The 19,513-nt window shown below is 42.1% G+C and overlaps 1 protein-coding gene across 1 annotated transcript in view; it reads right to left on the bottom strand.

Moving 5' to 3' along the window:
• The window catches only part of tmem200a (transmembrane protein 200A), a 19,750-nt gene extending 9,532 nt beyond the window's left edge, over nt 1–10,218 (bottom strand). Inside the window, exon 1 of the mRNA XM_079830557.1 lies at nt 9,652–10,218. The gene's annotated coding sequence lies outside the window, so the exon portion shown is untranslated. The remainder of the gene's footprint in view (nt 1–9,651) is intronic.
• Nucleotides 10,219–19,513: the final 9,295 nt, after the last annotated feature.

The following is a 19,513-nucleotide window of genomic DNA, read 5'->3' as shown; positions in this document are numbered from 1 at the left end:
TGATCGTTCCCTATCCCCTATATAAAGCCCTGTCTGATTGTTCCCTATCCCCTATATAAAGCCCTGTCTAATTGTTCCCTATCCCCTATATAAAGCACTGTGTGATCGTTCCCTATCCCCTATATAAAGCACTATGTGATCGTTCCCTATCCCCTATATAAAGCACTGTGTGATAGTTCCCTATCCCCTATATAGTGCACTGTGTGATAGTTCCCTATCCCCTATATAGTGCACTGTCTGATCGTTCCTTATCCCCTATATAAAGCACTGTGTGATAGTTCCCTATCCCCTATATAGTGCACTGTCTGATTGTTCCCTATCCCCTATATAGTGCACTGTCTTATCGTTCCCTATCCCCTATATAAAGCCCTGTCTGATTGTTCCCTATCCCCTATATAAAGCCCTGTCTGATTGTTCCCTATCCCCTATATAGTGCACTGTCTGATTGTTCCCTATCCCCTATATAGTGCACTGTCTTATCGTTCCCTATCCCCTATATAAAGCCCTGTCTGATTGTTCCCTATCCCCTATATAAAGCCCTGTCTAATTGTTCCCTATCCCCTATATAAAGCACTGTGTGATCGTTCCCTATCCCCTATATAAAGCACTATGTGATCGTTCCCTATCCCTTATATAAAGCCCTGTCTGATTGTTCCTTATCCCCTATATAGTGCACTGTCTGATCGTTCCCTATCCCCTATATAAAGCCCTGTCTGATTGTTCCCTATCCCCTATATAGTGTACTGTCTGATCGTTCCATATCCCCTATATAAAGCACTGTCTGATTGTTCTCTATCCCCTATATAGTGCACTGTCTGATCGTTCCCTATCCCCTATATAGCGCTTTGTCTGATCGTTCCCTATCCCCTATATAAAGCACTGTGATCGTTCCCTATCCCCTATATAGTGCACTGTCTGATCGTTTCCTATCCCCTATATAGTGCATTGTCTGATCATTCCCTATCCCCTATATAGTGCACTGTCTGATCGTTCCCTATCCCCTATATAGTGCACTGTCTGATTGTTCCCTATCCCCTATATAAAGCACTGTGATCGTTCCCTATCCCCTATATAGTGCACTGTCTGATCGTTTCCTATCCCCTATATAGTGCATTGTCTGATCATCCCCTATATAGTGCACTGTCTGATCGTTCTCTATCCCCTATATAGTGCACTGTCTGATCGTTCTCTACCCCCTATATAATACACTGTCTGATCGTTCTCTATCCCCTATATAGTGCACTGTCTGATCGTTTCCTATCCCCTATATAGTGCATTGTCTGATCATTCCCTATCCCCTATATAGTGCACTGTCTGATCATTCCCTATCCCCTATATAGTGCACTGTCTGATCGTTCCCTATCCCCTATATAAAGCCCTGTCTAATTGTTCCCTATCCCCTATATAAAGCACTGTGTGATCGTTCCCTATCCCCTATATAAAGCACTGTGTGATCGTTCCCTATCCCCTATATAAAGCCCTGTCTGATTGTTCCCTATCCCCTATATAGCGCTTTGTCTGATCGTTCCCTATCCCCTATATAGCGCTTTGTCTTATCGTGCCCTATCCCCTATATAAAGCACTGTGATCGTTCCCTATCCCTTATATAGTGCACTGTCTGATCGTTCCCTATCCCCTATATAGTGCACTGTCTGATCATTCCCTATCCCCTATATAAAGTACTGTGATCGTTCCCTATCCCTTATATAGTGCACTGTCTGATTGTTCCCTATCCCCTATATAGTGCTTTGTCTGATCGTTCCCTATCCCCTATATAAAGCACTGTGATCGTTCCCTATCCCTTATATAGTGCACTGTCTGATCGTTCTCTATCCCCTATATAGTGCACTGTCTGATCGTTCCCTATCCCCTATATAAAGCCCTGTCTGATCGTTCCCTATCCTCTATATAGTGCATTGTCTGATTGTTCCCTATCCCCTATATAAAGCACTGTGATCGTTCCCTATCCCCTATATAGTGCACTGTCTGATCGTTCCCTATCCCCTATATAAAGCCCTGTCTGATCGTTCCCTATCCCCTATATAAAGCCCTGTGATCGTTCCCTATCCCTTATATAGCGCACTGTCTGATCGTTCCCTATCCCCTATATAGTGCACTGTCTGATCGTTCCCTGTCCCCTATATAGTGCTTTGTCTGATCGTTCCCTATCCCCTATATAAAGCACTGTCTGATTGTTCTCTATCCCCTATATAGTGCTTTGTCTGATCGTTCCCTATCCCCTATATAAAGCACTGTGATCGTTCTCTATCCCTTATATAGTGCATTGTCTGATTGTTCCCTATCCCCTATATAGTGCACTGTCTGATCGTTCCCTATCCCCTATATAAATCCCTGTCTGATCGTTCCCTATCCTCTATATAGTGCATTGTCTGATTGTTCCCTATCCCCTATATAAAGCACTGTGATCGTTCCCTATCCCTTATATAGCGCACTGTCTGATCGTTCCCTATCCCCTATATAAAGCCCTGTCTGATCGTTCCCTATCCCCTATATAGTGCATTGTCTGATTGTTCCCTATCCCCTATATAGTGCATTGTCTGATTGTTCCCTATCCCCTATATAGTGCATTGTCTGATTGTTCCCTATCCCCTATATAGTGCACTGTCTGATCGTTCCCTATCCCCTATATAGTGCATTGTCTGATTGTTCCCTATCCCCTATATAGTGCATTGTCTGATTGTTCCCTATCCCCTATATAGTGCATTGTCTGATTGTTCCCTATCCCCTATATAGTGCATTGTCTGATTGTTCCCTATCCCCTATATAGTGCACTGTCTGATTGTTCCCTATCCCCTATATAGTGCATTGTCTGATTGTTCCCTATCCCCTATATAGTGCATTGTCTGATTGTTCCCTATCCCCTATATAGTGCACTGTCTGATCGTTCTCTATCCCCTATATAGTGCACTGTCTGATTGTTCCCTATCCCCTATATAGTGCACTGTCTGAGTGTTCCCTATCCCCTATATAGTGCATTGTCTGATTGTTTCCTATCCCCTATATAGTGCACTGTCTGAGTGTTCCCTATCCCCTATATAGTGCATTGTCTGATTGTTTCCTATCCCCTATATAGTGCACTGTCTGAGTGTTCCCTGTCCCCTATATAGTGCACGATTTCAGCTGCAGCTTCAGTGTCTGTTTATAATAAGTGGGTGGGGCTTCAGATTCTAGAGAGCATTTGATTGGACAGAAAATCTGATGAGAAGTTGAATGTCATCAATCACTGATCCATATTGGCGGTTTTGAGTGCTTTTAAGCACACTAGCTTTTAGAACAGTAAGGCTAACATATTCATAATAAAAGACAAAAAAAAGCTAAATATTTCACACCTTGGCAAAACTATAAAAATGTATGTTCGTTAAAAAAATGCCCAAATACTACACATGACTTTTCCAATTGTATAAATCACATTTTTAAAATGACAGCAGGTTTAAATCAAGCCTCCACCAGAGGGTGCAGTGAGTGAATACACTCCACACCGCGCTGTGTTACTCCCTATTGAAGAACTCACACCCAGCTGTGAACAAAAGGGCTATTATTCCACAAAAATATTATACATTTGAAAATAAACTGAGTTTGGTGCACTTTAAAAGCACCTGTAAAGAGTTCATTGTGAACCGAGCCACTCAAAACACTTCATTGTCAAAGCCGCGCTCTGCTTCTGGATTGCTTTAAAAGTGCCCCAAATTCAGCTCATTTTAAAATCAATAACATTTGTGTGGATGGAAATCTATTGCATTTCAGCAGTTTTGTAACGAGCAGCTGTTTCGTGAGCTTTCTGAGGCCGATCTCGGCACACCGGTGAGACTCTCAGTGTCTGTCCTCACACCCGCTAGCAGAACAGCACAGCTATCAACAGCTACAGCGATTACACACACTCCTCACACTCCACACACTCCTCACACACTCACAATCCCACAGGAAGCCTCTCCGCGAAGCTGCCAGAGACACCAGGGAAAGGAGGATTCAGAAGGTAAACAGCCTCAATTTGCATTTCACATTCATTCCTTGGTTTGAGTAGAGCCAACTCAAATTAAACAAATTAGCTCAAACAAATTAACTTTTGTGAGTATTTAGAACTTTCTCAAAACGGATTCCCAGCATGCTTTGCCATGACGCTTAAAAGGGACAGTGAAGCAAAATGTAGTGTTTAAGGGATAGTTCACCCAAAAATGAAAATTCTGTCTTCATTTACTCACCCTCAAGTTGTTCCAAACCTGTATGAGTTTCTTTGTTCTGCTGAACACAAAAGAAGATATTTTGAAGAATGTTTGTAACCAAGCAGAGAGAAAAAATACTATGGTAGTCAATGGTTGCTCTCTCTGTTTGGTTACAAACATTCTTCTAAATGTTTTCTTTTACACATCTGAGATGATTTGACAGATCCCAGATCTTTTAATCGTGAGAACTGGTCTCTGGCTAATTTGGTTCTTCAAACGGATTTGCGGATTGGATTAAAATATCTGGATTAAATGATCTCAGATTTTCTGCGCGTTCTTATGTTCCCTGAAGAGGGCAGATGATTGATACTCGAAACCACGATCAGCAATGCAGTGATTGGCTGCTGCCGGCAAGACTGCAACGTAATGTCATCATATAATTAAAAAAGCCACCTGGCAAAAAAATTGACAAATTACACACACAAAAAAAAACACGAATTTCTGGACCTTTTTAAGGAAACAGCTAAATGACCAAACCAACATAAGTTATAATAGATCAATGATAAATGTTTTTTTTTACCAATTATTTATATTCACGGTTTTAAACAGTATTTGTACACCCTTAACATTTTTATTTCAAGGTTGTAATTACTTTTTGAATTCAATTTGAAGCAGATTTGTAACGTGACAGTATTAAAGTTTCTTAAGGGTCAAGATCAAATTCTCTGAATCTCTTGCGCTGCATCAAGCCATCCCATAATATCCGTCATCACATAAATTAATGCACGGCTCAGAGTAACTGTACAACGTGTGTGTAAACCTCCTATAAAATTATAAAGTAATTATTCCATCACAAACAAATCGCTCAATCAAGTGGCTGTGTCTATAGTATTATACACAACATTATAGTATTATATACATTCTCATATACATATACAATTTAAAATTTGTATATTATTACAAATGACGTACGAAGAAGAACAGACCCCAGGACTATATTGTTTTTTGGTCCGGAGTGGACCAAACGAACCGAACTACAAGTGTGAACGCACCCTTAGTAGTGTTTAGTGTTTTCTTATGCTAGTTTAGAAGAGTGTTATGTTCGGTTTGGTGACGAGTGGAGCATGAGATATGTTATATGTATTATACTGCTGTCTTCATTCAGCATGTGCTATGCTAATGCTAATGCTATCAAAGCATTGTGTTACCAATTAGCAAGGTGGCATTTACTGAATTAGCTAGCTAAAGTCAAGTTTCCACTACTGAAAATGTGCGATTGCATGATATTTTAAAGTGAAATGCATGAATTAGCTTACTCAATTATTTTAAGTTCAGAGCGATTAAAATGTAGGATTACAAAATAAACATCTGCAAGTTCTGCTAACTTAAATGATTAGTTCATAGTTTCCTCACCCCATCTCATCAGATGTTCATGTGTTTCTTTCTTCAGTTTTTTGAGGAAAACATTCCAGGATTTTTCTCCACATGATGGACTTCAATGGGAACCAACGGCTGAAGGTCCAAAATCACTGCAGTTTCAGAGGCTCTGACCCCAGACGAGGAATAGTCTGATCTAGAGGAACCATCGACCTCAGACGCTCGACTTCTGCTCTTCTTCACGGCGTGTGATGTCATCACGTCAGAAAGGTCATGTGACGTAGGTGGAAGTGCCGAAAAACTCATGAAAACAAATCTCATGTTCTTCTCCAACTTTAAAATCGTCCGTCATCGTTGTTTCCCCTTTATTTTTGTGAAGGGCGTTTAATTTAGTATTTGCGCGTTCGTTTTAGCACTTCCACCTGCGTCATGTGACCTTTCTGACCTGATGACATCATAAAGAAGAACAACACTGAAGTCGAGCGTCTGAGGTTAAAGTATATAATGTGTGTTTGTGTTGTAAATGCAAAAAGTACTGATCGTTTTTGGACTAAACCAGCTGCCGTAGTCAGCTGCGCTGTGCATTATGGGATGAGGAAGTGTTTGTTGACAGTTTGCACTTTAGCATGGCAGCTCGCGGACACATTTGGAGTAGTGAGGAGGGGCGGAGCCTCATAGACATTTGGTCTGATGACCATATTAGGTCCCAACTATGGGCTTCACTAGGCCACTTCTGTCCAGCCCCCCTAAAACATGTGATTAACCTTTCAAACATATGAAACTGGCGAGAGGCTTCGGCTTCATCCCGTCTTTTAATCAGTGTGTTCTTCAATCCGCAGCGGCGTCGAGCGCACGTCAGAAGCAGAGGTGTGTGTGTGTTGATCTGAGCTCTCATTGGTCTGTCACCGCTCGTCAATCTCAACATATTTGAGAAAACCAATCAAATCAGAGTAGGCGGGCTTTATGTTCACAGAAGCTGCTGAGGCTAAGCGCGAACTTTAGCAGCGCGACTCGACGTCAAGTGCGAGATATGAAGCTAAACTAGACATTTCATATTTGACAGCTGCTTCTGTAAGTCAGAAATGTTAAAGGGTTAGTTCACCCAAAAATGTAAATTCTGTCATTAATGACTGACCCTCATGTGGTTGAACACCCGTCAGACCTCCGTTCATCTTCAGACACAAATGAAGATATTTTAGTGTAAATCTGATGCTCTGAAAGGCCTCCATTGGCTCAACTTTACACTCTCAAGACCCTTAAAAGACACTAAAGACTAAAGTTACAAAGTCCATCTCACTACAGCGGCTCTACAATAACTTTATGAAGACGAGAATAGTTTTTGTGTGCAAAAAAACCCTAAATAACGACTTATATAGTGATGACGATTTCAAAACACGGCCTCATGAAGCTTCGAAGCGTTTTGAATCAGTGAGTCGATTCAGTGGTTCAGAGCGTTATGAATCAGTGAGTCGATTCAGTGGTTCAGAGTGTTATGAATCAGTGAGTCGATTCAGCGGTTTGGAGCGTTATGAATCAGTGAGTCGATTCAGCGGTTTGGAGCGTTATGAATCAGTGAATCGATTCAGCGGTTTGGAGCGTTATGAATCAGTGAGTCGATTCAGCGGTTTGAAGCATTATGAATCAGCGAGTCGATTCAGCGGTTTGGAGCGTTATGAATCAGTGAGTCGATTCAGCGGTTTGGAGCGTTATAAATCAGTGAGTCGATTCAGCGGTTTGGAGCGTTATGAATCAGTGTGTTGATTCAGCGGTTTGGAGCGTTATGAATCAGTGAGTCGATTCAGCGGTTTGGAGCGTTATGAATCAATGAGTCGATTCAGCGGTTTGGAGCGTTATGAATCAGTGAGTCGATTTAGCGGTTTGGAGCGTTATGAATCAGTGAGTCGATTCAGCGGTTTGGAGCGTTATGAATCAGTGTGTCAAATCATGATTCGGATCGCGTGTCAAACTGCTGAAATTTGGCGATCCAAACTGCTGAATCGACTCACTGATTCATAACGCTTCGAAGCTTCATGATGCCGTGTTTTGAAATCGTCATCACTATATAAGTCGTTATTTAGGGTTTTTTTGCGCACAAAAACTATTCTCGTCTCTTCATAAAGTTATTGTAGAGCCGCTGTAGTGAGATGGACTTTGTAACTTTAGTCTTTAGTGTCTTTTAAGGGTCTTGAGAGTGTAAAGTGCATTGAGCCAATGGAGGCCTTTCAGAGCATCAGATTTACACTAAAATATCTTCATTTGTGTCTGAAGATGAACGGAGGTCTGACGGGTGTCCAACCACATGAGGCTCAGTCATTAATGACACAATTTACATTTTTGGCTGAACTAACCCTTTAAACAAATGACAAAAATAATCACGCAAATTAATAAACTTTAGTCTAATTTCGCCATTTTGATTTGAAATAGGCCTGTGTAATGTCATTTATAATATAATTAACAAACAAGAAATATTACCAAAGCCGCTTTCTTCAGATAAGGCATAAGATTAATAGTAATGAATGTGTGCATATTGTAAATTAATAATTCCATGTGTAGCTCTCAGTAAATATAAAAGCTCAGCTTTTTTCAGCCTGTACTGGGCATAAGATTAGTAATGAATGTATGCATATTGAGAATTAATATAATACATTTAGTTTCCTAGCTTTCCTGTTAGCCTTGAGTAAATTAACATGTCTACAAAAATGATTCATAAAACATATAAATATCAGTTAAACATATGTTTACTGTCTTAACTGACGAAAATGGAAAAACTTTATCAGTCATATTTGCCCACTGACATGGTTTTCAAGCTATTGTTATCTAATTTTTGGCCGTTCAGAACATCTTAAAATGCACATATGCAGATCATATAAATGTAAATGTTCTCGGGGGAGCCCCTGAACCCCCTAACCTCACATTTGGGATCTCAGTGATTATAAACCTGATTACATTGTATGATTAAGGGATGTTCATATGGTCATGCAGAATAAGACATGCATATTTGCTTTATAAGTAATAATAAACAGCCAATATCCTAATATGCATACTAATAAGCTACTAGTTAATAGTGAGAATTGGACCCTAAACTAAAGTGTTACCATTTTTGTCCCCATACCCTCACTGAGGCTGAGCCGCCCTACAATGAACATCCTAGAATCGCCCCTGGTCCCAACTTTGGGAAACTCACAAGAACAGTTTTCAAGCCGCATCCGCATCGCCTCATTATAGAAATGTATTGTTTGCATATTGTGGTGTATACAAACAATGCAATAGATTATGGCCAGGGACAAAACCAGCCCGCGCAGTCGCACTTTAGGAAATACACCAATGAGCGATGAGGATGTTGTCGTGTGACGGCATTTTGGTTCTTTTCAACCAGTTCGGACCAAAGCAGTCAGTGTGGTGTGAAAAGAAACCAAAAAAAGCTGAAAAACACCACAATGTATAATGGTTTGCCCTTGGGTCGGACCAAATGAACTGAACTAGAGATGCAAAAGCACCCTAAAACTGCAGTGATTTTGGACCTTCAGCCGTTGGTTCCCATTGAAGGCCATTATGTGCAGAAAAATCCTGGAATGTTTTCCTCAAAAAACTGAAGAAAGAAACACATGAACATCTGATGAGATGGAGGAGAGGAAACCATCAGATGTTCATTCTGAAGTGAACTCATCCTTTAAAACACTCAAAAACATACACAAGTCTGACCCAAATGTCACGTTTGTTACATCAATTTGCATTAGTTAATATTTAGTGAGTGTGTGTTTGTGTGTGTGTGTGTGTGTGTGTGTGTGTGCAGCCCAATGATCATATCGATCATATGCTCTCCAATATTGGTCTTGTGTTCATTTTCTCATCTGTCTGATGGAGAGACTATCCTTTAAATAACCCGCGGAACTCTTCCTTCACCTCCTCGCGCGCATGAACACACCCACTCAACTGGAAATAAAGAACATGACTCGCGAGACGTGAAGAAACGCACCTGAAGTCTGTGCGTAATGACGCACACTCCATGAAATCCATAAACAAAACCAGCAGATGCAGATGTGTGTGCAGATTCAGTGCCTGACACTGATGTTCCCTGATCAATAATACACACCTGTGTGTGAGATCCTCCTCCTGGTGTTATGTGTCCATTACGCACGAGCAGATCTCGCGATCATCATATTTCCGCTCCAGCGAAGAGGATGATTTAACTGATACTCTGCTTTAAAAGCTGTTTTATTGTAGTTTGATGATTCAGTCCGTCGGATTCTCTCTGTTTGGATGTTTGGAGAGAAAACTTCCATCTGAGCGCGCGCGTCCTCTCCATCTCCACCCAGCGCGCGCCAGCAGCTGGAGACGCGCTCGCGACAAACTTCACGATTCTCCAGCAAAAAAAAGGAAAGAGTGTTCTGGATGAAAATATCTCAAAGTTCTTTCTCTCCTTCCTTTTTTCCCTCAGCCCCCCAGTCGAGCGTCTTTCCTCGTCTATAAATCCACAGTAAACCATTCAAAGGCGAGCGCGATTCCCGCGAGTTCACTCAGACGCGCGAATAATCCTAGATCGTGTCGATAAAAGGCACTCATGTTTGGTTGCATTATTGTAGTTAACGATAAACGCGAGTGTTGTTCGTGAAGTATCTCCTCAGAGGCGCGGTCTGGAGACCGAGCGCGGATCGTTTGTAACGAGCAGAGCGCGAGCGTTGCCTTTGTACTCCCACGTGACGCCATTCCCGATGACGCACATTGACAGAGAGAGAGAGAGAGAGAGAGAGAGAGAGGGAGAGAGAGAGAGAGGGAGAGGGTGCGAATTTTTATAATTAATTCACGTGGGATTAAAAAAAAAGTAACACAGTATGTTAAAACAAAACAAAAGACACGATCATTTCTCGTTATTTAAACAACCACAGCTGTGCAAATCTCTCCATGCGCATTAATTACAATAAAATGCACTTTGTTTGAGATATAGACAGTATAACGCGTTCAGTGGGAGTGTGTGGGCGTGGCCTGAGACTGTACTTTGATTGACACTTTGAGCTGGAGTGAGATTCGTGACATGAACAGAATCAATAACACGCCTATTTGGGTCTAAAAACTCACATTTCATTTCTTAGTACTGCAAATCACCTCATGCACAATTAAATCAAAATTGACAGTTCTTGGAATATTGCAGTGTTTATTCGAAACGTTTTATTCATGCGTTAAATTAACGTTTCTGGTCATCTTGAATCAGAATATCTTCATCTCTTCTCTGATGACGAGGGCGGGGCCACCTGTCACTCACATGAGATCAGCCAATAGAAAACCACAGCCATCCAATCAATGCCCCACAGACACACTCAAGCCCCGCCTACATTTGTTCTTGTTTGAGAAGCGTTTTACTCCCATTTACGGCACTATAGAGAAGAAAAGAGTAATTTGCCTTTCATTATGACCTTAACCTTGCACTACTTTCTTATCAGACTCTGTGCAGGCCAGTCCAGTTCCTCCACACCAAACTCCTCATCCATGTCTTTATGGAGACGTTTTGTGCACTGGTCAGTCATGCTGGGACAGGAAGGGGCCGTCCCCAAACTGTTCCCACAAAGTTGGGAGCATGAAATTGTCCAAAATGTCTTGGTGAAGCATTAAGAGTTCCTTTCACTGGAACTAACCCCTTAAAAACAACTCCACCCCATAACCCCCCCTCCACCAAACTTTACACTTGGCACAATGCAGTCAGGCAAGTTCCGTTGTCCTGGCAACCGCCAAACCCAGACTCGTCCATGGGATTGTTAGACAGAGAAGCGTGATTGGTCACTCAGAGAACACGTCTCCACTGCTCTAGAGTCCAGTGGTGGCGCACTTTACCCCACTGCATCCCACGCTTTGCATTGCACTTGGTGCTGTAAGGCTTGGATGAGCGGCTCGGCCATGGAAACCCATTCCATGAAGCTCTACACACTGTTCTTGAGCGTCTGAAGGCCACAGGAGTTTGGAGATCTGGAGCTCTTGACTCTGCAGAAAGTTGGAGACTTCTGTAACCCTCAGCATGCGCTGACCCCGCTGTGTGACCCTCAGCATGCGCTGACCCCGCTCTGTGACCCTCAGCATGTGCTGACCCCGCTCTGTAACCCTCAGCATGTGCTGACCCCGCTGTGTGACCCTCAGCATGCGCTGACCCCGCTCTGTGACCCTCAGCATGTGCTGACCCCGCTCTGTAACCCTCAGCATGCGCTGACCCCGCTCTGTAACCCTCAGCATGTGCTGACCCCGCTGTGTGACCCTCAGCATGCGCTGACCCCGCTCTGTGACCCTCAGCATGTGCTGACCCCGCTCTGTGACCCTCAGCATGCGCTGACCCCGCTCTGTGACCCTCAGCATGTGCTGACCCCGCTCTGTGACCCTCAGCATGTGCTGACCCCGCTCTGTGACCCTCAGCATGTGCTGACCCCGCTCTGTGACCCTCAGCATGCGCTGACCCCGTTCTGTGACCCTCAGCATGCGCTGACCCCGCTCTGTGACCCTCAGCATGCGCTGACCCCGCTCTGTGACCCTCAGCATGTGCTGACCCCGCTCTGTGACCCTCAGCATGTGCTGACCCCGCTCTGTGACCCTCAGCATGTGCTGACCCCGCTCTGTGACCCTCAGCATGTGCTGACCCCGCTCTGTGACCCTCAGCATGTGCTGACCCCGCTCTGTGACCCTCAGCATGTGCTGACCCCGCTCTGTGACCCGGCATGAATCTCTTGAATGAATGATTAATTGACACATAAATTACATTTTAACAAGCCACACACTGCTTAACAATGTAATAGATACGATCTTTATTTGAAGTGTAACATTAGTTTTAAAGGTCATTAACTCATCTTGATCACAGCTGCCGCAACATCAGTGTTTATATCCAGACTATAAACTTACACACACTTACACACACTTACACACACACACACACACACACACACACACACACACACACACACACACACACACACACACACACACACACACACACACACACACACACACACACACACACACACACACACACACACACACACACACACACACACACACACACACACACACACACACACACACACACACACACACACACACACACACACACACACACACACACACACACACACAGCGGTTAAAGAGTTAACATTTTAAAATCCTTTATCTAAAAGCCTACAGATGTCGGCATCTGTCTGGTTTCCTGTGTTTATGCTGTGCATAACTGAGTTCACAAGGCTTTCTCTCTCTCTCACACACACACACACACACACACACACACACACACACACACACACACACACACACACACACACACACACACACACACACACACACACACACACACACACACACACACACACACACACACACATGAATATACAGTCTCTCTCCTCGCGCTCTGTCTCTCACTAACAGGGGCGTTTATGACAACACGTCTTTATTAACACGTCTAAACATCTTTATTTCACACCGTTTTGTGGTGATCAAATATGTCACTATTTTTAATTTCAGTTATGAATTACAGTAATTGTGTTTGTCTTCCTGCCTCTCTCTCTTCTCTAGCTCACCTTTCTCTGAGTGACACAGGGAACCAATGAGCGGTTTAGGAACTATCGTCTGATAAAGCCGCTGGATGGAGCAGATCTCAGTTGTTTTGTCCTCTCTTCAACATCTGTACACATCTCAGCTGGAAAACTGCACATCTGGATGAGTTTCTTTGCTTCTCAACACAGGCTCTTAAACCTTAAACAGGATTTTGACATTAGTATTTTTGGTATGGTTGTTGAATTCTGCTCATGAACAGGATCTCGTAGCCTGTGTCTGATGAATATTTGATTCCAGCAGAGCGTAGGCAGCTGGAGCGTGTGTGTGTGTGTGTGTGTGTGTGTGTGTGTGTGATACATCCTGCCGTATTCATGCGTTTCTCAGTGTTGTCATCACAACAGATGTTTCAGGTGAGTACAGTACATTCACACACACACACACACGCACACACACACACACACACGCAGTATAATGGGCTGTTTACACCAAGGACAATAACTATAATCATAACTACTATAGCTGAAAATAAAGCTTCTGTGATGCCATGGAAGATCCATTTTTGTTCCCCCGAATAACTTTTGATAACCCTCTGGGACGGTTCACGCGTCGGTCAAAAATGACCGGATTTTTTTTATTTCAATGATTGCACTATTTTAGTTCACTAATATTTTTTTATGTAATTTTATGGATTTTATGGCATTATTATAGAATTATAAATCCATTTATTTACTTTTTGAGCATGGACCTGAAAAGTCAATTTCCAACTTAAACTCATAAATCTTGAATGTTTCGAGAAACTGACTGAAGTTTGATACATTTTTAAAGACGACACATGGCAAATTATTGCTGAAGTGAAAAAAGTACAAAAAAAGTTATATTACAAACTATTACATTTATTCCCAGACAGCAACACGGTTTCGGCTCAGATCCGGCCCACATCTGGAACTATGGTGCTGTCTGGGTTATGAAAAATGCACAAAAATACAATTTTCAATTTTTATATGAAGTATATATTTTCCATATTTGTAAAGGTTCTTTATGTAACCATCACTGCCAATTTTAACCTTTATTTTTAAGAGTGTAGCTTGCACTCTAAAAAATGCTGGGTTAAAAACAACCCAAGTTGGGTTGAAAATGGACTAACCCAGCAATTGGGTTGTTTTAACCCAGTGAATGGGATGTTTTAACCCAGCAATTGGGTTGTTTTAACCCAGTGAATGGGTTGTTTTAACCTAGTGAATGGGTTGTTTTAACCTAGTGAATGGGTTGTTTTAACCCAGTGATTGGGTTGTTTTAACCTAGTGAATGGGTTGTTTTAACCTAGTGAATGGGTTGTTTTAACCCCGCAATTGGGTTGTTTTAACTCAGCAATTGGGTTGTTTTAACCCAGTGTATGGGTTGTTTTAACCCAGCAATTGGGTTGTTTTAACCCAGTGAATGGGTTGTTACCCAGCAATTGGGTTGTTTTAACCCTGCAATTGGGTTGTTTTAACCCAGTGAATGGGTTGTTTTAACCCAGCAATTGGGTTGTTTTAACCCAGTGAATGGGTTGTTTTAACTCAGTGAATGGGTTGTTTTAACCCAGCAATTGGGTTGTTTTAACCCAGTGAATGGGTTGTTTTAACCCAGCAATTGGGTTGTTTTAACCCAGTGAATGGGTTGTTTTAACTCAGTGAATGGGTTGTTTTAACCCAGCGATTGGGTTGTTTTAACCCAGTGAATGGGTCATTTTAACCCAGCGGTTGGGTTAAATGTTTACTTAAAACAACCCAATCCCTGGGTTAAATCAACCCAATTGCTGGGTTAGTCCATTTTCAACCCAACTTGGTTGACAATTGTAAGCAATGCCCAATTAATGTCATTTACATATAAAGGAGCACCAGTCATCGTCCAGTTTTTAGATTTTAGAATGGCGAGCTGTAAGAATAGCTTAGATTTCTGATAACCCTGCTCACCCCGACAAAGAAAAGTGCGTTCGTCTGCTCAGACCCTGAGGTGGTGCTAAGCACTGTTCCACGTCAAAGACTGTTTTTATAAATATAGGAGTTTAGTCTATGCATGCTCTATGTTGGGTAGAACGTGCTCTTTTCCATTTAACATGGCTCGATCATACATGATAGAAGAATAGACATAAACTTGCTTTTCCATGATAATCTTCGCGTGTTCTGTGAATCTCAAATCTCACACATACTACACATATTTACACTATGTTCTGGGACTTTTACTTTGATAATGCTTTTTATTTTAATCCATTCTGGAGATTGGTGGTATAAACCATCGACTTTTGTTGAATGGAAAAGAGCACGTTCTACCCAACATCTATGTAACGGAGAAGAAGAAGGAGGCGGGAACTGGCTTTAATAAATAAACTAACAGAAAGCACACACATAACAAAACCTCGCAGGTGACGCTCAATCTCAATCCTGCACCGGTCTCGCTCGCTCCTCCCACGTCTCTCGCTCGCCCACCGCGCCACAATCTCCTCCAATGGAGAGAAATGAAGTCATACTCCAGACAGCTTCATCGTGTCGGCCCAGATTTGTGTGTTCCAGATGTGGGCCGGATCTGGGCCGACACTATGATGCTGTCTGGGCCGGGTTTGGAGCAACATGAGGGTGAGTAAATGATGAATTACTGTTTTTGAGTCACAGAAATTCTTTGTTACTCGAGTGTTAAGACTAGATGCCATGATAATTGTTGGGAAAATGTGAGCTAACCCTTTGGGTTTGTGGAGCGAGCACTTCGACAACATCTTCATCTGCTACACAAGCGCATAAATCAGCAGCATTACAGGAGAGACAGATGGAGATGTGAGTCTGAAGAGCAGTGGAGGATGAAGCTAACGCCGCAGACAGCGTAGGTGTGATCACTACAGTCAAAGAGACTCTAAAAATACACCTTCATCTCTTAATGAGTGCTTTTCTGCTCATGGTGGAGGGGAAATATCCAGATTCCCTCGCCTGGCACTGACGCAGGGTTTTGATATTTGCTCTCATGTAAAGACGATCATCTTTAAAGACCGCTGAGGGAAGCCGGATGTGCTCATCAATGCCAGATATGTGTATGGAGGAATGCATGCATGCTTCTTACATACAATGAGTCAGTTTTAAGCTCATTATGAGTAACCGCTCCACTTATAATGTGTTAGGATTATGTAAAGTGCAAGCATTATAACGCGCTGACAGCTCTGTGTTGAGTTCTGCTCCGACAGCCTTCGGTTACATAATGTGGAGGACAGACCAGGGTAATTCAGACAACAGATGGATTTCCCTTCAACACACACACACACACACACACACACACACACACACACACACACACACACACACACACACACACACACACACACACACACACACACACACACACACACACACACACACACACACACACACACACACACACACACACACACACACACACACACACACACACACACACACTCACTTACGTTTTCCTGCCAACACAGAGTGTTTGGAGGTGACAGATTAAACCCTTAAAGAGGTGTTTGTGGGAGTTTATTAAGCATAAACCGAAGACGGGTTCACACCGCCTCAACAAACACCAACCATTGGAATATAGGCTGTGTTCAGACTGCCAGCTAAAATAATTTTTTGCATATTCAGATTTTATCTAGATGGGTTTTTGAAAGTCTGGACAGCAAACAAAAAGACATAATCAGATTTCTACCCCCCAGCATTTGGACGTGGTTTGAATGTGATTCCAATCATATGCTTCTCAGTTTGGACGCTCAAATCAGATTTCAAATGGTCTTTTGCGTCACTCTTAATGCAAAACACAGCGATTTTATCATACATATATACATGCATATACAGTCTTGCTCTAAAGTTCACACACCCCTTGCAAAATCTGTGAAAATGTGAACAAAATTAAAATGCATGTTATTTTTTATTTAATACTTTCCTGAATAAGTTATTTTGCATAAAAGATGTTTACATATAGAGTCCACAAGACACAAGTGTGTGAACCCTTGACTCATAATCCTGATGATCCACGGCTGTGTGTGTGTGTGTGTGTGTGTGTGTGTGTGTTCTGTGATGGTTGTTCTTGAGTCTCTTGTTTGTCCTGATCAGTTAAACTGACCAACGTTCTTCAGAAAATCCTCAAATCCTTCAGTTTTCCATCATCTTCTGCATATTTGAACCCTTTCCAGCAGTAACTGTGATTCTGTGTGCGTGCGTGCGCGTGCGCGTGTGTGTGTGTGTGCAGTGACTGTGTGATTCTGAGATCTGAGGACGATTGAGGGACTCAAACACAACTTTTAAAAAAGGCTCAAACATTAAGTGACGCTCCAGAAGGAAACACGACACACTCAGAGCCGGGGGTGAAAACTTTTGCACAGGATAAAGATGTCAAAATTTGTCTTATTTTTTTTAAATATAAAAAAATGTAATGTAGTCCTGCCCTTCAGAAGCAACAGAAGATACTCACATGTTTCCCGGGAGACAAATTAAGTTCAATTTACCTTCCAAAAGTTTTCACCCCCCTTTTGAACAGGGTTATTTTCATAAATTCAGCTTTTATTTGTCTTGTTGACTTTATGTAAACACCTTTTATGTCAAATATCGTATTCAGGACATCCCTACATAAAAAAATAACATGCATTTTGTACGATCTCTTTAATTTTGTTAAAATGATTCACTTTCACAGATTCTGCAAGGGGTTTGTAAACTTTCGAGCAAGACTGTGTGTATTTTGCCAGCAACATATAAAACACATAAATCATATTTCATGCTGCTAGATGCTTCATGAGTACCCAAAGTAATATTGTAACTGCATGAAGATGTGATGATTCTTGGAGTTCTTCGAGTGATCAGTCACATCTGGAGCTGAGCGATGAGATGAGAGTATATTAGATCACGGAAAAGTCAATACTTGGCCTCTCATAGTGTTTTATATACAACACATTTGTGTGCATCAAAAGCCTCTACATAAAGGAATAAAGAACTGGAGATTTAGAAGCGCACATACAATTTGATACATTGAAGGCACAATATGTAATTTTTCACCACTAGAGGTCGCTTATACAAAACAAACGCGGTAAATCAACAACAGCAGATTTACAAAATAAGACTAAATGTGTTGAGCTGGAGAACAATGAGGAGTTTCTGTCCATCAATGATCCAAACAGTGTCTAATAAAACACATCAGATATTAAAGCGCTGCTAGTGTTGCCATGGTTACTACACAATAACACCAGAGGGTGACGCGGGGATGATGTCACTGATGGGCGTCGCACACACACGGGGTGTGTCCTGGCGAAAATCACTGATTTCTCTGGATTTAAACATTCTCGGGAACATTTGGGATAAAGTCAACACAATATATAACACTATTCTAGTGGATATTTTAATCCTAAAATCTTACATATTGTGCCTCTAAAGCGGAGAGAATACTTTTTGTGCGGAAAAAACCCTAAATAACGACTTATATAGTGATGACCGATTTCAAAATACAGCATCATGAAGCTTCGAAGCGTTATGAATCAGTGAGTCGATTCAGCGGTTTGGAACGTTATGAATCAGTGAGTTGATTCAGCGGTTCGGAGTGTTATGAATCAGTGAGTCGATTCAGCGGTTCGGAGGGTTATGAATCATTGAGTCGATTCAGCGGTTCGGAGTGTTATGAATCATTGAGTCGATTCAGCAATTCGGAGCGTTATGAATCATTGAGTCGATTCAGCGGTTTGGAGCGTTATGAATCAGTGAGTTGATTCAGCGGTTTGGAGCGTTATGAATCAGCGAGTCGATTCAGCGGTTTGGAGCGTTATGAATCAGCGAGTCGATTCAGCGGTTCGGAGCGTTATGAATCAGTGAGTCGATTCAGCGGTTCGGAACATTATGAATCAGCAAGTCGATTCAGCGGTTCGGAGCGTTATGAATCAGTGAGTCGATTCAGCGGTTCGGAGCGTTATGAATCAGTGAGTCGATTCAGCGGTTCAGAGCGTTATGAATCAGTGAGTCGATTCAGCAGTTTGGATCGCCAAAGTCACGTGATTTCAGCAGTTTGGCGGTTTGACACATGATCCGAATCATAATTCGACTCAACGCTTTGAAGCTTCATGATGCAGTGTTTTGAAATCGGTCATCACTATATAAGTCGTTATTTAGTTTTTTTTTGCGCACAGAAACTATTCTCGGCACTTCATAAAGTTATTGTAGAGCCGCTGTAGTGAGATGGACTTTGTAACGACGTCTTTAGTGCCTTTTATGGGTTTTGAGAGTGTAAAGTTGTGCCAATGGAGGCCTTTCAGAGTCATCAGATTTACACAAAAATATCTTCATTTGTGTCTGAAGATGAACGGAGGTCTGACGGGTGTCCAACGACACGAGGGTCAGTCATTGATGACACAATTTACATTTTTGGGTGAACTAACCCTTTAAGTAAAACAAAACATGTACTGTTGATGCTTT

Source organism: Gobio gobio (genome assembly GCF_949357685.1).
Source record: "Gobio gobio genome assembly, chromosome: 12".
In the NCBI taxonomy this organism is placed as follows: domain Eukaryota; kingdom Metazoa; phylum Chordata; class Actinopteri; order Cypriniformes; family Gobionidae; genus Gobio; species Gobio gobio.
Note: the sequence above shows the minus strand (reverse complement) of the source record. Positions and strands in the feature narration are given on the sequence as shown.